This window comes from Hippopotamus amphibius, chromosome 1 (assembly GCF_030028045.1).
Source record: "Hippopotamus amphibius kiboko isolate mHipAmp2 chromosome 1, mHipAmp2.hap2, whole genome shotgun sequence".
In the NCBI taxonomy this organism is placed as follows: Eukaryota; Metazoa; Chordata; class Mammalia; order Artiodactyla; family Hippopotamidae; genus Hippopotamus; species Hippopotamus amphibius.
The window spans coordinates 105,113,160-105,128,808 of record NC_080186.1 but is presented as its reverse complement, the minus strand read 5'-3'; the positions used below and the strand labels follow the sequence as shown (position 1 = coordinate 105,128,808).

Sequence of the window (15,649 nt, the reverse complement as noted above, 5' to 3'; positions counted from 1 at the left end):
CAAACTGAAGATAAGTATCAGCAGTAGGATGGATAAATTATGGTGCTGTCACTCTGTGGAATGCTACCCAGGAATGGGAAAGAACAGCATGCAACAGTATGAAGAGGTGTCATTGACATAATGTTGAGCATTCTGTATGATTCCATTATACAAGTCAGAAAAGTAAACAGCTGATAAATAAAAATCTGAATAGTGGGTATTTTGTGGGGAGAGGGGTCTTGACTGAGAAGACGGCAAGAAAAATCTTTTCAGAGACGGAAGATACCTTGACTTTGGTGATGATTTCATGAATGGATACATATGTAAAATTTCATATGAAATTTACTTAAGATTTGTGAATTTTACTAATGTGAATTATACTTCAATAAAATATATCTGCTTTCACAGAACTAGAGCAAGAAATCTTACGATTTGTATGGAAACGCAAAAGACCCCGAATAGCCAAAGCAATCTTGAGAAGGAAAAATGGAGTTGGTGGAATCAGGCTTCCTGACTTCAAACTATACTACAAGGCCATAGTGATCAAGACACTATGGTACTGGCACAAAAATAGAAAGGAAGATCAATGGAATAGAATAGAGAACTCAGAAGTAAGCTCAAACACATATGGGCACCTTCTCTTTGACAAAGGAGGCACGAATATACAATGGAAAAAAGCCTCTTCAATAAGTGGTGCTGGGAAAATTGGACAGCAACATGTCAAAGAAGGAAATTAGAACACTTCCTAACACCATACACAAAAATCAACTCCAAATGGATGAAAGACCTACATGTAAGGCCAGACACTATAAAACTCCTAGAGGAAAACATAGGCAGAACACTCTATGACATACATCAAAGCAAGATCCTCTTGGACCCACCTCCTAGAATCATGGAAATAAAATCAAGAATAAACAAATGGGACCTCATGAAACTTAAAAGCCTTTGCACAGCGAAAAAAACCATAAACAAGACTAGAAGGCAACCCTCAGAATGGGAAAAAATAATTGCCTATGAAACAACGGACAAAGGATTAACCTCCAAAATATACAAGCAGCTCATGCAGCTTCATACCAAAAAAGCAAATAAGCCAATCCACAAATGGGCAGAAGACCTAAATAGACATTTCTCCAAAGAAGACATACAGATGGCCAACAAACACATGAAAAGATGCTCAACATCACTCATCATCAGAGAAATGCAGGTCAAAGCCACAATGAGGTATCACCTCACACCAATCAGAATGGCCATCATCACAAAATCTGGAAACAACAAATGTTGGAGAGGGTGTGGAGAAAAGGGAACTCTCCTGCACTGTTGGTGGGACTGTAAGTTGGTACAGCCACTATGGAAAACAATTTGGAGGTTCCTTAAAAAACTACAAATAGAACTACTGTATGATCCAGTAATCCCACTCCTGGGCATATACCCAAAGAAAACCATAATCCCAAAAGACGCTTGTACCATAATGTTTATTGCAGCACTATTTACAATAGCCAGGACATGGAAGCAACCTAAATGCCCATCAACAAATGAATGGATAAAGAAGATGTGGCATTTATATACAATGGAATATTACTCAGCTATAAAAAGGGATGAGATGGAGCTATATGTAATGAGGTGGATAGAACTACAGTCTGTCATACAGAATGAAGTAAGTCAGAAAGAGAAAGACAAATATTGTATGCTAACTCACATATACGGAATCTAAAAATGGGACTGATGAACTCAGTGACAAGAACAAGGACGCAGATACAGAGAATGGACTGGAGAACTCGAGGTATGGGAGGGGGCGGGGGGTGAAGGGGAAGCTGAGACAAAGCGAGAGAGTAGCACAGGCATACATATACTACCAACTGTAAAATAGATAATCAGTGGGAAGTTGTTGTATAACAAAGGGAGTCCAACTTGAGGATGGAAGATGCCTTAGAGGACTGGGGCGGGGAGGGTGGGGGTGACTCGAGGCGGGGGGGAGTCAAGGAAGGGAGGGAATATGGGGTTATGTGTATAAAAACAGATGATTGAACTTGGTGTACCCCCCAAAAATAATAAATAAATAAAATTAAAAAATATATATATCTGCAATACTGACAGAAATGTACAAACACCTGTTATAAATATTGTAGTATATATCTATTTCTACATTTTAAAATTATAATACATTAATATTTTTTCATATTTGCTTCAGATGTTCCAAAATGAGGTAATGTAGGTAAGACTCCTGCATCCCCTCACTAATTCCATTCCCCTCTCTTCCTTCCCCCCTCCTTCCTTTTCCAGTTACTTGCTTTCATAAATTTAATTTGTGGAAATTATTTTATGCTTAACAACATTGTTATTTGCAATAGATGATCCATGAAGCAAATATATTTTCAAATTCAGTCATATAAATTGTGGGACTGCAGAACTGCAAAATTACTTAAGTGAGCAAGGCAAGCCAGCTGTTGGCTAGCTGGGTAGGAGTTCTGGAGTCCATACCTGTCTGGGTTCTGCTTGCTATTTGGCACTACCTGCTGGCACTTAGCTGCTAAGCATAAAAATTTTGGGGTTGAATCTGGGTTCTGTAATTAGACAGGGATTTGCAAGCTCCTCATTGTAAATCATCACCTGCTTCTCATGCCTATTTCGGACAATTTAGGCCAGCAAATATTGAGATGTAAGGACCCAGCTTATGTCTTTCTGCACTGAAATTGTCACGTGTTTGTCTCTCCCTCTCCTCCATCTCTCCTCAATCACCTCTTTCCCTTCTCTCCTGGAAAAGAGTTAAGAACAAGGACCTGGCAGACGATGGGCACCAACCCGTAATCATGTTACATCAGAATCTTGTTACTATGGCTATTGCAGGATTTTACATGTAAGAATTGGAAAGGAAGAAGAGAAGGTATCTTCATTTGAGGTTAATAAGACTATATACCTGGACAACCCAAGAAAATTTACTAAAAACCTACCCTGGACCATTAGAAATTCAGTAAATAAAAACACTGTAAAATTACTTTATAGAAAAACATTTGTTATAAACAAAATCCAGTTTGCCGATGTAATTAAAGAGAAGAGCACATTTACAATAGCAAAGACATACACACACAAACACACACATCTCACAGCGATAACCTTTAAAATAATTACTAACTGCAAATATTAGCAAATACCCCCACTCCTGAAATCAAGTCATTGCTGCTTCTTTATCAATTAAAGCTTTAGTTCTGCTCTATTCTTCCCACCTGCTAGTAAAAATCATGGCTATATCTGATCATGCCTGTAACTTTGATAATATTCATTAAAATACTCAATTTTTTAAACCTATCTCACCTAAGTATAAATCCCATAATAAGCCCTTTCTAACACTCACTTCCTGAGATACCACATTTCCCCTCAGTGTGTAATTTTCCCTGAAGCAAAAAGCATCATGAACCCACCTTTGTTGGACTCACCAGGGTGCTCCCTGTGGCTTGACTAAGGGACATCAACAGATGTCCTGTGCTGACACTCCAAGATATGAAGAATACCTTTCCAACACCCCATTATATGCAGAGCACTGACTGTCACAATAACAGTTAATGAATTTTCCAAGAATATCTGGAACATTCATAAAAATTATACATACATAAAGCCATCATAAAATCTTAGTGTAGTTTCAAAGAATCAGTATCATATCTCTGAACATAGCAGTATCAAAATAGAAACAAAAATTAAAATCTAACCAACACCCCTATATCAATGAAAAAATTTTAACGTATAAATGTCAGTTATTAATAAAATGTTAGAAGATATTTAGTAACTATACAAAAATTCTTATCAAATATTATCACAATTTTTGAAATAGTATTTATTAGAACTATGGAAAACAACCAAAGTTTTTAAGTAGAAAAACTCTCGTCTAAATATTTATACCACAGCAGAAAGACTGAATCAATAACGTAAGAATTTAAAAAATTTTAATTGAAATATAGTTAATTTACAATGTTGTGTTTGTTCCAGGTCTACAGCAAAGTGATTCAGTTATATGTATATATTCTTTTTCAGGTTCTTTTCAATGATAGGTTATTACAAGATATTGAATATAGCTTCCTGTGCTCTATGGTAGGTCCTTATTGTTTATTTTTGTACACTAGTGCATATATGTTAATTCCGTACTCCTAATTTATCCTCCCCCACCCCCTATCCCCCTTGGTAACCTTAAGTTTATTTTCTGTGTCTGTGAGTCTATTTCTATTTTGTAAATAAGTTCATCTGTATCATTTTTTTAGTTTCAACATATAGGCCATATCACATGATGTTTGTCTTTGTCTGGCTTACTTCACATAGTATGATCATCTCTAGGTCCATCCATGATGCTGCAAATGACATCATTCCATTCTTTCTTATGGCTGAGTAAAATTCCATTGTATATATGTACCACGTCTTCTGTATCCATTCATCTGTCATTGGACATTTAGATTGCTCCCATGTCTTTAGTATTGTAAATAATGCAGCTATGAGCATTGTGGTGCATTATCTTTTAGAGTTCTCTCCAGATATATGCCCAGGGGTGGGATTGCAGGATCATATGCTAACTATTTTTTAGTTTTTAAAGGAATCTCCATACTGTTTAGTTTTAAAGGAATCTCCATACTGTTCGCAATAGTGGCTATACCAATTTACATTCCCATTATCAGTGTAGGGTATTTCTCAGCACCCTCTCCAGCATTTATTATTTGTAGTCTTTTTAATGATGGCCATTCTGACTGGTGTGAGGTGATACCTCATTGTAGTTTTGATTTTCATTTTTCTAATAATTAGCAATACTGAACATCTTTTCACATGCCCGTTGGCCATCTGTATGCCTTCTTTGGAGAAATGTCTATTTAGGTTTTCTGCCCATTTTTTTTGATTGGATTGTTTTTTCTAATATATTAAGCTGTATGAGCTGTTTGTATATTTTGAAATTTAATCCCTTGTGCATAGCATCATTTGTAAATATTTTCTCTCATCCCATAGGTTGTCTTTTCATTTTATTTATGGTATCCTTTGCTGTGCAAGAGCTTTTAAGTTTAATCAGGTCCCATTTGTTTATTTTTGTTTTTATTTCCATTACTCTAGGAGATAGATCCAAAAAAAAAATATTGCTGCGATTTATGTCATGATTTATGTCACAAAGTATTCTGCCTATGTTTTCCTCTAGGAGTTTTATAGTATCTGGTCTTACTTTTAGGTCTTTAATCCATTTTGGGTTCATTTTTGTATATGCTGTTAAAGAATGTTCTAACTTCATTCTTTTACATGTAGCTGTCCAGTTTTCCCTGCACCACTCATTGAAGAGACTGTCTTTTCTCCATTGAACTTTCTTGCCTACTTTGTCATAGATTAATTGACCTTAAGTACATGGGTTTACTTCTGGACTTTCTATCCTGTTCCATTGGTCTATATGTCTGTTTTGATTGCTATAGCTTCACAGTATAGTCTGAAGTCAGGAAGCGTGATTCCTCCAGCTCTGTTCTTCTTTCTCAAGATTGTTTTGGCATAGCATTTCATTTAAGAAATTAGACAAAGAACAACAGACTAAATCCAAAGACATAGAAGGTAGGAGATAATCAAGATAAGCAGAAATTAATGAAATAACTAAAAGAAGGTAATAAAATTAAATAAAAATATAAAGAAGGTACAATTAACAAGTATTAGGGAAATAAAAGTAGGATGTTTTGGCAGATACAGTAGATAAGAAATCATGAATGTAAACAAATTTATTCTGATATGTTTGGGAAGAATCAGGCCTAGCTGCTATAATAATACACTGGGCTTTAAAAGAACGGGTAGTGCCTATCATAAACCCTCCAGAGAATTAAAAATAAAACACTCCTCAACTCAATATATGCATCTAATATGACTATGATAGAAAAATCCTTCCAAGGATAATACAAGTGAGGAAAAATATAGATCTAACTTACCTAGAAACATAGAGGCAAAAATTGTAAATCAATTATTACCAAACTGAAACTAGCAACAAACTCACAAAGATGAATACAAATCCACTATGACTAATAATTTTTTTCCTCGGGAATAAAAGGATGGTTAACACTTAGGAAATAAATTACTAGATGTCACCACCTTAAGAAGACTCATACAATCATTTCAGTAGAATCAACAGAGTATTTTAAAATTAAATCTTCAGGGCAGAGTCAAGATGGCAGCATGGGAAAACACAGAGATCGAATATCCCCAAAAATTGGTTGTGGGAGGCCAGCGGGGAACCTGAGGCCCAAGAAGACTGGAGGAACCCCAGAGCAACCAGGTAGGACCTGGGGGAAGCCAGGATGGTGGGGAAGGGGAAGCCTGACAGGACCAGCGCCCCTGGGGGGTGGCTGGCTGAGGGGGAGGTTCCCGCCTGGAGAGACCCTCGGGGGCTGGGGAGCTCGGGAAACTGCAACTGGGTTTCTCCCGGCCAGGAGGCCAGGAGGCCTGCTGAGCTCCCAGGCCTGGGAGCCTGCTGGGCTCCCCAGCGGCGTCCTCCACCCTCCAAGGCCCCCTCCGGGCTGCCTGGGTCCTGGGGGTGTGGGAGGGAGGAGGAGGGCAAGGAGGTGGAGAGGTGGACTGGTGGAGGTGGCGGCTTTGAGATGGGAGGACGGGGAGGTGAGAGGGCGTTTCGCCTGCCCTCTTGTCCAGGGAGGCCGACTGGGCTCCTGGGCCTGGTCCTTCACTCTCCGGGCTCCCCTCCGGCACGTGGGTCCTGGGGGCAGGGCATGGTGGGGAGGGGGATGGGGGGAGGGAGAGAGGCAGATGGTGGGGGTGGGAAGGGATTTTTCCAGGTCAGAAAAATAGGGGAGGCGCCGGCGGATATTTCTTGCGTGCGGGTCCTCCACCTTCCAAAGCCCCTCTGTGCCATTGGTCCTAGAAGTACAGGAGGGAAGCGGTGGGAGGAGAAGAAGAGAGGCGGAAGCGGGGAAGGACCCTCTGGAATCAGAGGATGGGGGAGGAGTGGAAGACATTTACACTACCCACTGGCCCAGGAAGCCCGCTGGGCTGCGGAGCCTGGTCTCCACCTCTCCAGGGCCCCTTCCCAGACGCGTTGGTCCTGGGGGTGTTAGTCCTGGAGGCGTGGGAGCATGTCAGGGGAAGGGGAAGAGAGGCAGACCGGTGGTGGGACGTTCCAGGATCAGAGGACCAGGGGAGGTGCGGAGGACCTTTCCCAACCCACTTGGGCCCAGTGGGCCTGCTGGGCTCCTGAGCCTGGGCCCTTGGTCTCTGGGGCCCTCTCCAGCTAAGTAGGTCATACAGGTGTGGGAAGGAGGGAGGAGGGGGAAGAGGAAGAGAGGCAGACAGTGGTGGGGGGACCTTACAGGACCGGAGGATCAGGGGAGACACTGCAGGAAATCTCCCTACCCACTTGGCACTGGGAGGCCTGTGGTGCCCCCAGGCCTGGTCTTCAGTCCTCCAGGGGCCCCTCTAGGTCTCACTGGTCCTAGGGGTGTAGAAGGAAAGCAGGGGAGAAGAGGAGAGGCGGGCAGGGGAGGGGGCCTTCTGGGATTGGAGGGTCAAGGGGGGCAGGGAAGGTATTTCCCCTGCCCACTAGCCCTGGGAAGCCTGCTAGGCTCATGGACCTGGTCTTTCACACTCCAGGGCCCCCTCCAGCTGGTTGGGACCTAGGAGAGTGGGGGGCAGGGGAGAGGAAGAGAGGCGGACAGGGACCCTATGAGACTGGGAGATCTGGGGAAGTGCCGCAGGCATTACCCTAGCCCAGTTGGCCCTGGGAAGCCTGTTGGGCATCAGAGTCTGGAATCCTGCCTTCCAGTGCCCCCTCCAGCTGTGAGGGTCCTAGGGGAATAGGAGGGAGGGGGCGAGGAAGAAGAGAACCCAAGGGGGAGGGACCCTCCGAGATTGGAGGACTAGGGAAAGTGCCTAGCATTTCTCCCACCAACTTGGGCCCAGGGAGCCTGCTGGGTACCTGGACCTGGTCCTTTGCTCCCAGAACCAGAGGCATTCCTGGGCCCCTCTGCCTCATTGGGCCTAAGCCCCATTCCCCACCACCCCCAGGGCCTTCTCTAAGCGTAGACCCTGCCCATTGCCTAACCCCACCCCCACCCCCAGCCGCCATCACCAGCCCTTGTCTAAGCCCCACCCCCACAGCCAAGACCTTTTCTGGCTTCTTTTTTTCTTTTTCTTTTTTTTTTTTTTCTTCCCACCTCCTCACTTTGGCTTTTGCAGTTGTTTTACCTTCCAGTCGTTGCTCCATCTATTTTTTAAAAAAAATTTTTTCTCACACATATCTTAGTGTCTTATCGCATTTTTTATCTTGCTATTGTTCTGCTGTTCTACTTCTTTTTTTTTAAGTTTTTCATTTTCCATAATCCAAAAAGAAACATGTACCATAATGATTGCAGCACTATTTACAATAGCCAGGACATGGAAGCAACCTAAATGTCCATCAACACATGAATGGATGAAGAAGATGTGGCATATATATACAATGGGATATTACTCAGCTATAAAAAGGAATGAGATGGAGCTATATGTAATGAGGTGGATAGACCTAGAGTCTGTCATACAGAGTGAAGTAAGCCAGAAAGAGAAAAACAAATACTGTATGCTAACTTATATATATGGAATGTAAAAAAAAAAATGGTACTGATGAACCCAGTGACAGGGCAAGAATAAGGATGCAGATGCAGAGAATGGACTGGAGGATGTGGGTTGGGGGGGCGGGGGGCGAAGGGGAAGCTGGGACAAAGTGAGAGAGTAGCATAAACATATATACACTACCAACTGTAAAATAGATAGCTAGTGGGAAGTTGCTCTATAACAAAGGGAGATCAACTTGATGATGGGTGATGCCTTAGAGGGCCAGGACAGGGAGAGCGGGAGGGAGTTGCGGGAGGGAGGGGATATGGGGATATATGTCTAAATATAGCTGATTCAGTTTGGTGTACCTCAAAAGCTGGTACAAGAGTATAAAGCAATTATATTGCAATAAAGAGCTTAAAAAATTAAATTTCATGATAAAAATTATGAAATATAACAGCAAATTAGAAACAGAGAGGAAATTCCTAAAACTAATATATCTACCATAATCTCTAGAAAACACCATACTTAATGATAAATGTATAAACTTGTTTCCTTTAAAGTTAGGTGTAATACAGATGCCGGCTCTCATATGTTCTCAATCTCAAGTTGATCTGGAAGTCCTAGCTCTAGCAAGGAAAGAAAAAATAAAAAAACATAGTCATTGCTTATAGACGAACTGATTATATGTATAAAATGTCCTAAGGCTAATATAAATTTTTAGAGCTTGTTGCCATTAACGAGGACAAGAGAACATTTTAAAGAAATCAGAATATTTTCTGTTAGTGATTAGTTGAATTCAACCAAATTGTGAAGGAAATTACATGTATTCTGGCCACAGGGTTCAGGAGTCTATCTACCCAAGTCAAGTGAGAAAAACTGGGTAATTGAGGGGTATAGATTAGAAGACTTCTGTTGACAAATGGAGATCACTGGTGGGGAAAAAATGAGTTCACCTATTCCATCTGTGCCTCAGGAAGAATCACCCTTGAAGGATGCTATCCTCACACCTGGTTCCAGCCTCAAATATCTGGGTGAGAGCACACAGAGCTCTAACTGGAATTCTGTAATCTTGCCTGTCCTAACTGTCAAATCTAGTCTCTCATAGCAGACTTTCTAGATTATCAATTTATTACCAGTTAGCTCTAAAATCACCCTTTCTGCCTCTGCAAATGAATCTGGCTCCTTAAGTATCTTAGCTTTGTTGGCTGGCTCTGTGTTAAGCTTTATCAGTAGAGGGTGCTGGAGAGAAATTTAAGAGTAAGAGATTTGCTTTCCGATTGTTCCAGTGACTCCTAGGCAGGCTCCTCCTGCAGTTTAAGAAGCTTCCCCAGGCCAAACTTCTGAAGTGCAGGCAGCCAGAGGCACCCAGCAACCAGTAGCAATCCCAGGCACTCACTTTCCCCCAGGTGGTCCTGTAGTAGACTGTGTTAGAATGCCCCCGTGATGCACCTTCCCATGAACAGCTTTCTCCAGTGCCCTGCAGTGCCTCAGGGAGCACCTCCCTGTGAACAGCTTTCCCCAGGACCTTAGAGGTTGGACTTCTGGCAAGACCCACCAGAGTGTGTCTCAGTGATTTCTCTGCCATTCAGTGATCTAAGACTGTGGCCTCCAACAAGATCTGGATCTCAGCCCTAGGAGGAGGTTAACTCTTCCTGCCGCAGATGCTCTAACTCAGCCCTAGGGGTGGTGGCTATATCATATATCATATCATCTTTTATCACATCATATATCATGTCATGTATCATATCATATCTGCTTTATTATATATTCTATCCACTGTGTCACTTTAGAGTTCTCTTTACATGTTAATAGCAAATCTCTAGTTATTCCAACCTCTTGTTACCGTTAATAATTTTTTTATATTACATTTTCCTTTTTCAATTACTATAGGGTTTTTTTCTACTGACTGAACCCAGACGGATAGATTCAGAAAGTAACTTTAAAGAGAAATAAATGTTGTTCTTTGTTGTGCTTAGTTTTATCTTAATATGAATAATGCAGAGGCATTTTAGAACCCATATAATAACCATTTTATTTATTCACTAGCAAAAAGGGATGCAATGAATCATAACGGCCATCTCAAAAAATTGAAGCTAGTTTTTTTATCTTTTAGGAGAAAAAAATAAAAAGGGACACAATGCACCTGTGACATAGTTTTTTCTTTTCTTGTTTTGGTCAGTATGTTTCTTTTTTATTTGAAAATGACTACTTTCATCTTTTAGAACTTTTTTTTAAAGAACTTTTATTGAGATACAGTTAACATACAATAAACTGCATATATTTAGAGTTTACAAGTTGGTATTTTTTTTCTTATTAGTAATGTATATATGGCAATCCCAGTCTCCCAATTCATTCCCTCCCCACCCTCTCTGCTAGTTTTTTCAATGTAAGTGAAAATTACTAACCATCTACCAGCACTATCCCTTCAACAATATCTTCATGAGTCTATGCTAATCTGTCAACCTAAAGATTAATGATAATAAAGCATATGTAATTGTCACATCTCAGACACAGACAAAAAATTTATGTTATAAAAACTTTTTTTCACTGTGAAATATATACACAAAAGAGCTCGAAACCTTAGGAATGTTTTAGCAACTATGTACAGCAAACACTAGTGCTGAAGAAATATGTTACCAACACCAGAGCTCCCAGAAGTTACATGCCTCATACCCTGCCCAATCCCGTTCTTTCCTGATTAGAGCCCTTTCCCTTCACCCTAGAAGTAACAACTCTCCGGACAGTTCTGCTCATAATGTCCTTGATTTATTTTTATCAACTATGCATGTACCCCTAAAAAAAAAGTTTAGTTTTGCCTGATTTTGACTTACATGTTCATTTGTGTTTTATCTGTGATATTTATGCATGTTGTTGCATATAACTCACATTCATTAGCTCCATTGCCATAGTCACCACTGATGGAAATTAGGCTTCTTTCCACTTTGGGGAGTAGTGCTATATCCATGTATCCTAGTGTACGTTTGTACACATTTCTGTAGGGTAGGAATGGAATTTCTGGATTATAGAGCATATTTTCAACTATATGAGATAATGTCAAACAGGTATCTAAAGTAGTTTTATTGATTTATTGCCACTGAAGTGTAAGAGAGTTCTTACCATTCTACATCCTCACCAAAGCTTCATATTATTAATTTCTTGAATCATTGCTAAACCTGATGGGTGTAGCATCAGATAGCAGCTTTCATTTGCAGTATTCTGTTTAATAATATGACTGAGAACATTTCCATTTGTTTATTGGCTACCTGAATTTTCTCTTATGTGATGTGTATGTAGAAATCTTTTGCTTATTTTTCTATTAGATTATCTATCTTTTTTCTAATTGATTTGTTAAAACCATTTAGAGTGCCCTTTGTCAATTATAGGATTATTCAATACTTGATCAAATAATAAGACTGAATCACACCACATCTGGAAGACAGTTTTGGGTTCCATACCAAAAAAAAAAAATCAAAGATGTACTAAGAGAAATTTGTTAAAGCACATTTTAGACAGACATTTTTACAATCATAGGATGAGGAAGGACAAAAGAATGGCATGAAACTCAGAAGGCAGAAGACCTCTAAATGTTCTGTATGGTGAAAGGCACCACATAAGTTAAGTGACAAATAACAGATTGGCCAAATTGATTTGCAATATATAAGTAGCTCCAACAAATTGAAAAGCAGAGCAAAGCATGTAATAGAAGAATGGACAAAGGATACAAACAGGCAAATGTAAGAATAACTTAATAGTGTATTGTACATTTGAAAGTGGCTAAGACAGTAAATGTTAAAAGTTTTCATCATAAGAAAAAAATGTATAGCTATGTGTAGTGATGAATGTTAGCTAGACTTATTGTGATGATCATTTAGCAATATATACGCAGAGTAGTCCTCCATCATTTGCAGTTTCACTTTCCATAATATAAGTTACCTGTGGTCAACTGCAGTCCAAAAATATTACAGTTGTCCCTTGGTATCCACAGGCAGTTTGTTCCAGGATCCACCACAGACACCCAAAGCCTTGGATGCTCAAGTCCTTTAGTCGGCTCTCTGGATCCTCAGTTCTCCATCTGTGGGTTCAACCAACTACAGATCACATAGTACTGCATTTATTTTTCAAAAATCTTGTATTAGTCAACAGTTCAAAAATGTGTCGTTCAAGGGTCAACTGTAAGAAAATTTCGCTTCATAGTGCCTACATCATGCACCTCACTTCATCTCATTGCATCAGTATTGCATCGCCTCAGATGTTCACAAGATGAAGTAGGGTGAGGAGTACAATACAGTAACATATTTTGAACGAGAGAGAGGACCACATTCATATAACTTTCATAACAGTACATTGCTGTAATTATTGTATTTTAATATTCATTGTTTTGGTTAATCTTTTAATGTGCTTAATTCATGAATTAAAATTTATCATAGGTTTGCATGTATAGGGAAAAGCATAGTATATACAGGGCTTGGTACTATCTGTGTTTTCAGGCATCCACTGCTGGTCTTGGAATCTATCCCCCACAGGTCAGGGGAGACTACTATATAGGGAATCATTAGGTGGTGCACCTACAGCTTATATAGTGTTTTATGTCAATTATATCTCAATTTAGAAATAATTTAAAGAGTAGCTTGGCATTAAGCTACTATAGTAAGTTCAGTCTCACTAATAATCAGGGAACGTCATTTAAAATAATGAGCCATCTTCTTTTTCTGAGTCTGTATTAAAGAGTTGGATATTACATACTTCTAGAAACATAGGAAATTGAGTTTTCTATAGCTGTGCTAGCTAATATGGCAGCTAGTAGCAACATGTGGCTATTTAAATATAAATTAACCATAATTAAAATAAGTTTGACACTCAGTTGCCTTGTCACAATAGCCACATTTAATAGGTCAATTGCTGCAGAAGGTTAGTGGCTACAGTATTGGGCTGTATTAACATCCCTACCATTGCAAAATGTTCCATTGAACAGACTAAAAACATCAGCAAAATGGTGGAATAGGAAGCCCTAACACTCTTTTTCTACTACAGACCAACAAAATACCTCTGGGAGAAGCCCAGGAACCAGTAAAAATAGTACCATACCCCACCCCAGCATGACCTCATCTTCATGAAAGTTGGCTACAGAATTTGCAACTCATCCACTTTCTCTCACCAGAAAGCCTCTCCACCATCCTCTGTTCCACAAACACACATATGTAGTGTGTTTGGGAGGAGATCCTCAACTCCCATCTTCTCCTTGGGAAGGGAAAAGAGTAGAATGTAAGTACAAATGACTTGCAGGGGGCAGTCCAAGGGACGAGTGTCTGTCTTACCTGTGCTCCAGCATTAACAGAAACAAGCGTGCCAGGTGGAGGAGTTTGAGAACAAAGATGGAAACCACGCACCAGGGTGTGCAGCACTACAGACAGAAACTATGCGGAGCCCCAGGGTGGTGATCTACTACAACACCAGACAGGATCAGTGTTGCAGTAGGAGCTCCTGAATAGAAACTGGCAAATCTCTTCAAAAAAATTGCATACACAAGCCCAGAAAGGACACATAGGCATGATGCTTTAGATGTCAATTCTGAAATAGAACAAGAACAGCAGCAAAACAAGACATACAAAGAGACAGGCCACCATGACATGCTTAAAGGAACCAATTTCATCTCTAGATAATAAACCTAAAGAAATGGAGATATATGAATTGCCAAAGAATTCAAATTTACTGATAAATGAATTAACCTAGAGCACAGATAGACACCTACACAAAATTAGGGAAATGATGCATGAGCAAATGAGAATATCGACAAAGAGATAGAAACCGGAGGGCGCGTGTTCACCGAGCGGCTGGCGGGGCGGCTGAGGGGAGGGGCAGGGGCAAGCGTGGCTTCTTTGCCTGATTGTGCCCTGGCGCTGCCCGGACACCGCGCGGGCCGCCGGCACCATGAAGATCTGGACTTCGGAGCACGTGGACTTTGAAGCACCCGGACTTTGACCACCGATGGAAAATTGTTACAACAGCTGCAATGCAGAAATACCCAAACCCTATGAACCCGAGTGTGGTTGGAGTTGATGTACTGGACAGACACACAGATCCCTCTGGAAAGTTGCACGGCCATAGACGTCTCAGCACAGAGTGGGGACTACCTTCCATTGTGAAATCTGTTATTCGTGCAGCAAGAACCAAAACATATGTGCAAGAATTCTGTAGTGCATCCTGTAGAGAAAACAATGGAACTTAAATCTACTAATATTTCATTTACAAATATGGTTTCAGTAGATGAGAGACATATACAAACCATCCCCTCAAGTCCCAGAAAAAGCTGTTTTGACTCCAGAAGCCATAATTACCGTGAAAGGAGTCACTCTCGGCAGTTACCTCGAAGGACTGATGGCAAGTACGATACCGTCAAATGCTAATGAAGGCCGAGAAGCTCCGGAGTGGGTGATGCAAAAATTAAATGCTGAAATTGAGGAACTGACAGCTTCGGCAAGAGGGAGCATAAGGACACCAATGGTGGCGACAGCGTTTGTGGAGAAATGGTAATGAAAAGTTGATAAACAATACCCAGTTCCCCAGGTCTCTAAAAGCTAGCTGTATATTTATTTGTAATTTAAAAAATACAACTATATTTTAGATAGAATTTTTTTAAAAATAAGCCGAAAGACTATGTGATTTGATGAAAACAAAGAGATGCAGGGTTTCTAAATAAAAGCGATTGGCTAAAATTAGTGTTGTCTGAAATGATTGTCTGATTTTGAGGATTCCAGTATTTATAGGAAAATTTAAGAATTTTTGAAAAGTACTTGGAAATTGGTATTGGCTGATTAAACCTCCTTAAGGTAGAATTTTAAAGCTTTCCACATGTTGGAACTCTACTTGGATTTGGACCAACCCCAGAACCAAGCAGAGCCAACTCTTAATGTGACTGCCCTACTGCAATAAACTTGGAGAACTTGCATGAGGAAACTCACTTTTAAAGGAGATAGTTTCGTTTAGTATAGTTTTAAAAAGACATTACTTGTATAAAGTAATTTGCTCTGCTATAAACTGCCATTAAAAATCACAGTGTTTTAATTTGGTACTCAACATTTTTGGAGTAAAAATTATCACAAAAGTAATAAATGACTCCAACAAAAATATATTTTAC

The 15,649-nt window shown here is 40.2% G+C and overlaps 1 pseudogene; it reads left to right on the top strand.

Moving 5' to 3' along the window:
* Positions 1-14,442: 14,442 nt before the first annotated feature.
* LOC130834027 (PRELI domain containing protein 3B-like) lies at positions 14,443-15,045 on the top strand (annotated as a pseudogene).
* The last annotated feature ends 604 nt before the right edge of the window (positions 15,046-15,649 follow it).